The sequence below is a fragment of the Enoplosus armatus genome, chromosome 10 (assembly GCF_043641665.1).
Source record: "Enoplosus armatus isolate fEnoArm2 chromosome 10, fEnoArm2.hap1, whole genome shotgun sequence".
NCBI classification, from domain to species: Eukaryota; Metazoa; Chordata; class Actinopteri; order Centrarchiformes; family Enoplosidae; genus Enoplosus; species Enoplosus armatus.
In genome coordinates this window covers 9,425,676-9,434,314 of record NC_092189.1, presented here as the reverse complement: position 1 = coordinate 9,434,314, position 8,639 = coordinate 9,425,676, and positions in this window count along the sequence as shown.

Below are 8,639 nucleotides of genomic sequence, written 5' to 3'. Positions count from 1 at the left end.
ACTTGACTGATGCCTTACCTACCTTACCTCTGCCTTATCCTAACAAAACTGAAATGGATTCTCTTGTAATATCTTTATATATAGTCACTGTGACGATGATCACACAATGCTAACAATGATTTGATCGAATCAATCAACTCGCTAACTGCCACTAGGGGTCACTGGACATTGCCTACAAATTACATTAACATACAATACATTTGCTTTGGTGTATATGTAATGGAGGAAACGTTATTGTTGCCTGGATTACGTTCACTGGTAATATTTTGTGACAATACAGGAAGTGCAATTTCTTATAAGAAGCAAAAAGTAATTAAGAGGAGGTCGCCGTGGATGGTTGGATGTACATTACAAAGCTTATAAGTTTGACACCAGACATTGCAGTTTGAGTCCCTTGTTAAGGCAGTTTCAGACCGAACACACGAGAGTGAATAATTTCCATGAGGTAGAACGCAAATTTAAAGAGCAGCGCGGAAAGCAGCTAACTAGGATGCTACAGACTACACCAGAACGTAGAAACGCACAGTAGGACTTTTCTAATATACTTTTTTACTCAAGTCTCGTTACAATCAGAGAGTAGAGTTACATAAACCTATTCTTTGCTGTTATAACTTCCACTTCCTGTCAATGCCGAGATCCAACTGGACGGGTGTTGTGAAGCTCAGTGTATTTGGAGTCAATGTCCATTTTGGTTTGTTGGAAACATGTTGGAAAATAATCGTAATGCAAGCTACTATCACTCGCACAGCTGCCCAGGAGAGCACAGCAGCAATGTTGAACATTTGGTGCTTTTAGTGTGAAATTTACATCTAAATCATACACATCTCGTTAAGGTCAGATCTTAAGTTATCACATCCTGTCTCATGTTTCAAGTCAGCGTTGACTTTTCCAAAACAGAACCGAGGCCACAATCTTCTCACTGACATTTAAGTGCTTTGAGTAGACCAGGTATTGTAAGGAAAACAAATTGCATACACTGACAGTGAATGTTATGCAGATACATTTGCAGATATTTCATTATGTTGATAAGAAAAAGGAATCTGTCAAATCAAAAAAGCAGATATACAGTAGGTTAAACCTGCTGTTTAACTGAGGTTTCACACCTTGACCACACCACGCGGCACTATCAACCAACATGTGCTGTAAAGTGAATGGCAAAATTACATTAGAATATCTGTTTATCATAAAGTAAAATGATGATACTTCAGTAGAGATGATGTTCCACTCTTTAAGAAAAGCCCTGCAGCCACAGTGGATGCTGACTAATGCACCCAAAAAAGATGGCCATGCAGTTGTTGATATAATAATTAATAAAAATGACATTTGAATTTCTTACTTTGCTCAAGTGAGATAGCCAGATGGAGAAATGTGGTTTAGAAATTGACTGTGGCAACACATTGGAAAACCTCAAAAAGAACAAAAGCCATACAATTGCTGCACAGTGCTTGGCCTGATCCAAGCCGAGGCAGGGGACGAGTGGGGCCTGGCTGAACCCAAGCAGGCAGGCAGCAGGGGCATGGCAACCCAGCAGGCCAGATAATTACACACCCTGATGGTGCAGCCACTTGGTATTCTCTGCACACCCACTAAAACATACCAGCACTAGATAAGTCGGTGGTAAGAGAGTGAGACGGAGGGAAAGAAAGGGAGGGAGAGCTGCTACAGAAGCTCCCAGACCAGCCAGGCCCAGACCACAGGGAGGCTGGCTTACAAATCAACCCCATGCCTTGGTCTGAACCAGAGCCTTCTGAAAGACAAAACCAACACGCTATGCTAAAGGACTCCAACTCTCTCCATGATGCATGCCTCATTTTACTCAGTGATGTGTAATCTTCACCTTGTCATGTCAATAAATACAAGCGCTCTCCTGGTCAGGATGCAGATGGGGAAAAGCAGTGATAACAAACACAGACGATGCACTTCAGTGAGTAGTGAGGTAGAGGGGTTTATGAGGTGTTGTACTAGTGTGTCCACACCTTGTCATTACTATATGTAAATGCAAAATATTGGCAGAACTGTTGTACTAACTGTTGTTACAGCAAAGCTAATCAATATTCTGTCTTCTGCTTCTTGTGTTGCTGTGAAATGTATAAAGGAGGAAAATGGAGCTGAGGACATCACCTGTTGCGCAGTTAAGCACAATGCATGAATTAATATTACAGAGAGAGAGTTTGTGGAAATGTGAGTCAGAAAATGTGTTTACACTGTGTGAAATGCATAACTGAATATTAGTCAGAAGCACAAACACAGAAAAGGTGTGGGGAAATGAGCTGCATGCTGCACACTGCAGGAGAAGACCACTATTGGTAGTCACAAAAGGGCGGAGTTGGGAGGGGCGTGAGGGTGATATGTAATGGGTGGCAGCGATAGGAGGAGGGGGAGGAGGGGGAGGCAGCCATGCTGTATTTGGTAGAGAATGAGTGTCATTCTGTGTGGTTCCGCTGTCAGGCGAGCTGCTGAGAGCTGTGTGCTTCACTGAAGGGTGACAGAAAAGAGACAGAGCCGCACTGCTGCTGTCACGGCCACTCTGCCTCTCAGTTCTCAGCTGTGGGCAATGAGCTGGTGTACACTGGCTGCAGGCTGCTGGACCTGAGTGGCTAATCATATCAATTTCACGTCGTACGTGAAAGCTATAGTCAACTGTTAGCTAATGGTCTCATTTACAGGGAGGAGGCTGGAACTCATTTTGTAAAAATGAGCCTGAGCCACACTGCCAAACACTTAAAACCTCTGTCTTATTTACAGTATTTATATTTCATCTTGAAAGGTTAGCTCTGGTAAATAACAAGAAATAGATCAGGAATGAAAGTTGAAGTTGGCACACAATCTGTACAGCGCAGAGTCCCATCAGAGCACGGGCTGGCTGGTGGACTTTGGGGAGAGAATAATGTTATGCAGGCCTGACTCTCTCCTTTCAGCTCCTGACTGATGAATCAAATGTAGTGAAGTGGAACCTCCTCAGCCTGAGAACATAGATTTAAAATAACCAGCCAGGGAAACTGCATCTCCTTGCTATCTAAGGAAGCTTATTGAACTATGACGGCTGATTTTTTTTCCTACTGCGCTGCAGTTTCACTTAGGAAATATTCCTCATCGCTTATTTCTGTGCTCCATATTTCATTTTACATATTTCTGTTTTACTGCCCCGTGGTTTTTAAATCAATTCTCTATTGCTGCTCTTTTTTTCACCACCACTACACTGTAATGTAAAAGTAAGCAAATGCATTCAAGTATATTCACACACACAGAAAAGTGTTGGTGTGGAGACATGTAACCGATTGGGCATTAATACATGTAAGCGTATTATTTAATCAGGTTTTTTTTCTTCAAATATTCAGCGTTATTTGTCTGTTTTTCCCTTTTCATGTAATTTTAATTAATGTTCACTGGACTAACAAGCAAACATCTGACTCAGTACATCCCACAGGGTAATTGAGCACTGGTTCTCCGTGTCTGCCTCATATATACGGTATGTATTTTACCGTCAGCAGACCAGTGAGTGTGCTGTTTCATTGATTGGTAAAGTGGACCCAAATGGAAGGTTAAGAAGATTGCCTCCAGCCGCAGTGCTATGGAGATGCAGCTCTACACTTGTAACTCAGTTTAAAAGCCTGTTCTTGCTGCTGGAATTCAGATGCGGCTCATAGTGGACAGGAATTATGGTATTATGTAATTTATCACAGGTATGCAAAACAGTCGATTTTATGTCAAATTGGTAAAGTGAAAAACCTCTGAAAAAACCTGTGGAGTAATAAAGTGCAGTAAAGTCTCCTAGTTCACAGCATCAGAGAAGTTATAATGGTTTAGGTTTAAGTGCTGTATTCAGGAGCCGCGAAGGTGACTCTGAATATTGTAGCCCATAGTTATGAGGACCACTCAGAGGAATAAAAAGAAGAAGAATGCCTACACCGCTTTGGCTTTCGTCAGACAGCACCGTCATGTTTGCCTTAATATTTATGACCTCTACAGGGCTACCGCAGTGTCAGGACAGCATTAAAGTCTGCCCCTTGCCCTCTATAAATATATTCTTTATGGGCAGGGAAAAGGGGGAAAGTCATAACAAGCTATTACATGGATGAGCTGCATTTCTTAACCTCATCCGCCTTTTATCAACCAAGATCCTGCTCGGTGACCCGCAGAGACCGTCAGAGCTGAACATCTGTTTGGCTAACCTCCTCCATCCATCTCTCCTCTGCGACGGACTCGGCTCTTAACTGCCATGCTGATCCATCACCAGCTCCACCAGTCCCTCCTCTCTGTGTCTGTCTGTCCGTCTGTCTGTATGCCGGAGACAAGGCCGGGCTATTGATCTCAACTCAATGAAGCAGGCTCAAGGTCTTTACAGCAAAGCTATGTTTTAACTGACTGAGAAACCCGTTGTCAGACCAGGTTTTGTCACAATGTGACAAGGTCTGTGCTGCCAATGTTAATGGTGCAGCTTGGTAGAGCTGAATTATGCTCTGAATGTAAACCCAAGGCACCAAAAAGAAGCTATTCACTGGGCTTGATGCAGGACTAGCTGCACACACACAAAGAAACACTCCTAGTAACTATGCTCAGGGACTGTGCCAATGATCAACAGCAGCTGGTTTACAGTAGCCCATGGCGGCCAAATTAGGCTCAAGGTATTGTATTACTATAGGGACTGATAGTGTCCCTGTGTGCCTGTGGGAGTCAACAGTTAGATTAGTTTACAAGGCTACAAATAGCAATTGTTTTCATTATTAATTAATCTGCCAGTTAGTTTCTTGAGTAACTGATTAATCATTTGGTCTAGAAGAGGCCAGAATATAGAGAAAATATCACGATTTCCCAGCTCAAGTTAACTTGTTTTGTCCTACCAACAATCCAAAACCCAAACATATTCACTTTACAACAGTGTAAAACATAACATATACAGCAAATATTCACATGAGAAGCTACAAAATGACTTAAACCATTAATGGATTATCAAAATTGTCAGCCAACTAATTGTTTCAACTCTATTTATAATATTTATATAATGATAAATCAAAATACTGCCTATTTTTCCCTCCTGATCACAAAAAGTCAGGAGAATTAGGGCTGCAATTAACAATTATTTTCATTAGCGACTGCTGATTATTTTCTCTAGAAATCAATTACTGTGTTTGTGCCGTGGGGATATGGAGACACAAGAAAGACAGAGTAGGTACACAGCAGGTAAAAGGTGACATAAGAGACTCAGAGAGGGGATTGACATACAGAGCAGGGTGGTGGCGCTCTAACCTTCCTATCAGAGTGAACCTCTCGGCTGGCGCCAACATATAGCTACTCTTTAGCAGAGAGGTTGCGGGGTTAAGCTGGCCTGCAGACTGTGCAGTCTGGGAGGTGGGATATTAATTTCCATGTTGTGGTGAAGGTCATGTGGTGTGATGATCACATTAATAATGTAGGAGTGAGTCAGAGGAGCAGCTAAGGCCAAGACCAACAGGTCAGCCAAGTCCAGTCAAGTGAAATCAAGGAAGTCTTCAAACATGTGGCCAAGCAGATGTTGCCTTTTCATCACTTTTTTATATCAGGATGTGCCTGATTTCTTTTCCCCCTCATGGGATCCCCAATTAGAATAACTGGCCGACTAGTTTCATCCAATTCTTGTCATTCACAGCATTCAAACACTTTAAGATCAAAAATAAAAGAAATGTTGTGAGTAAAGGCAATACGAAAGATCTCTAGCCTTTGACACAATAAAGGAATAGAGGAAGATTTAAGCACACGCTATTGGGACATGTGAATGAATGATTGATCTCTCGTAGATACATCTGTTTATACTGTTCAGATAACACTGTGGGACATGGCATGATAAAGCCTGTCCACTGTCATTCATCTTCATTTGTCTTGGTCGAGGTGCTAACGAAAAACAGAGTGACTCAGAGAGGCGGAGAGAGAGATGTAGAGGGAGTTCAGTCCAGGTAAGAATGATAGGATGTCAATGTGTTAACAAAGCTCCACTGAAATCCATTTCTGGAGGAGGGTTTGTTTTCCATGTTTCCATTTGTCGCTTAATGGACTTTTGGAGAGGAAAGCGAAATTATGTGCGGTGTCATCCTCAAGGTTGTGAACTCCATTGTGAAAGAGTCACATCCACTCCAAGCCCCATTCACTTCTTCATTTTTTACCATCTCCATTTCCAAGACAATAACACCTTGTAGAGAAACACCATAAACAAAACACATGCGGGGAAAGCATATATCACTTTTTTCGTTATGGCATTTTCTTTCCCCAAGTTTATTCTCATCCAAAACTTTCCCCAAGATGTTCATTGTCTTTTGCTTGCTTTTTCTCAGAGGGTCTTTATTGGGGTTTCAGTCCAGTCCAGTCCAGTTCTGAGGAACTCAACCGAGCAAATTGTGCTGATGCAGTAGTGTCTTGTTGCCAATGTATAATATACATGTTTGTCAGCTCCTATAGAACAGTGGCTCCCAAACAGTTTTCTCTGATGTAGCCTCACCACCCTGTCAGATGAGCTCAAACACTCCTTTATCAACACCACCTGTCATGTTCCAAACATGTTCATTTGAATTGATTTAAAATGGGGTTTTTTTGGACTGGTCATCATATAAAAGTAAATATTGTGAGAAGATTTTTTTTCAGACACAATGATCCTGGAATTGTTGCAGTCAATTCTTGGTCTCCTTTTTTCTTTGTTTCATAAGGTTTGATCAAGTTTTCAGTCATATTACTACCACTTGGGAGTGGCAGAAGCTGGACATTTCAACCTTTTATCCAATACTTTCAGCTATTTTGACTTTTTTGCTCTTTTGCTCACTCGTTTTTATGCACTCCCGATCACAGCACGAGGTGTTACAACTGACTCAGATTAGTGGGAGGTGTGTCCTGTGCTGACAGCTTATCATAGCTGGTGGTTTGCCGGTCATTGTGACTATAAACATACTGTTATACTAGATACAATAAGATCACCCCTACACCAATTGTGTGTTCATTTTCCTCCTATACACATGTGTATATATATTTATATATATATATATTTAATTCATTTTTAACAAATCATAAATTCTGTTTTTTCATCTACTCCACAATCTTTTTACACAACCCTGTGTTGAAAATCATCGCTATGTAACACTCATTCATCTGCTCAGAGACGCTCACATATTCACAACTGTGCAACACAGAAAAGCACACATTGTATGAAGGCATGGCCATGCATGCACACCTTCAAGGCTGAGACCACATTTTTAAACCATGCATAAAGTACACATCTGACATAACAACTTTTCTCCACTGAGTCATAACCTCATTAACCATTCCAACCTTTTAGGCTTGCTGGCCTGACATTGGACAGTGCAAATAAAGAAAGTGGCTAATTGTTTGGCAGGACAAGAAAGGTAAAGCGCTCAACAGTTCAGTCAACTGTGTGTAAGTGGACATTTTTCACACAAACAGCCCGAAGAGCCGATGCTCTCTCTCTCCTTGCTGCATCAATCACCACTCAAGCTGTTGCTTTTACCCACAGCCACAATCCATTTTCAAATAGACAGCCAGCTTTAGCTGTTAGAGGAGAAAGACTAGGTGGTGACAGACAGATAGACAGACAGTGACAGAGAGAAGTATAGGTGGGCAACAAGTTCAGAAAGTGAAAGTGAGAAACAAGTCAGCAGTGCTCGCTAAATGAATGCCATCTGGCCCTACGAGGGAGGTCATTTCTGTAAAGAGGGGAAAGGAAGCAGCCATGCTGGCAGGCAAGCCAGCAGGTGAACCCAGCCAGAGACAGAAAGAGGGATGAGTGCTGCAGCTGCACAAATCTTTCTGTCTGTATCTTTATTTCGTATGACAGAAATGTAAGCGGCCAGCACATCAAGTGAGGCTTAGAGAGATGGAGTTTTTATCGTTTACCTAGCAGCAGGGATAAGAGGGGTTGGCTAGAGAATCTACCTGCAAGAGAGAGAGACATTGGGGGAAGCAGATTAGATGTACGATTCAGGGAGGAGGTCATGTAGGTTTATGTAAATTTAAAAAACATGTCTGTGTGTCATAGGTGCCACAGGGTGCAGTGCACAGGTATATGATTGAGAGACTGAATATAACTGCATAGTAATGGTGAACAACAGAAGAGGACGGATTTGCAAAAAAGATGTAAGAGCAATGTGAGCTACTTCCAATTTAACATCCTTCTTCCTAAAGTTTTAAATGATCCAATCTCGCAGATAAAATACACTATGAAAAGTTTATCAGTAAGGAAGTCCAGGTCTGACTTTCATATCAGCCTTCATTTGCCCCACAGAAGGAATTGGTTGTGTTGTCCTGCAGGATTTCTGCGGGACTGGCCGGGGCTGCCTGCAGGGACAGAAAGGATTAGGCCCGGTGCCGATGGCTTCTTTTGATTGGCTCTCTCAGTGCAAAGGCCTGTCTATCACCATAAATCACAAACCGCAAATCCTTTCAAAAAACAGTACAAATATTTAGCAGAGGTTTTTTTTAAATCACAGCCAGCAATTGAAGAACAGATTGAACACAGTGGCGACCATGCTGCCAGCATGACTTTCATGTTTGCAGCAGCTTCCTAGAGGCCCGACATGTGACAGGCAGAGTATCTTTGTCCAAGAACGCTCATTTCACAGTACACTGGGGAGATTATTGTGTCGCCTCTTTCATAATCCTGA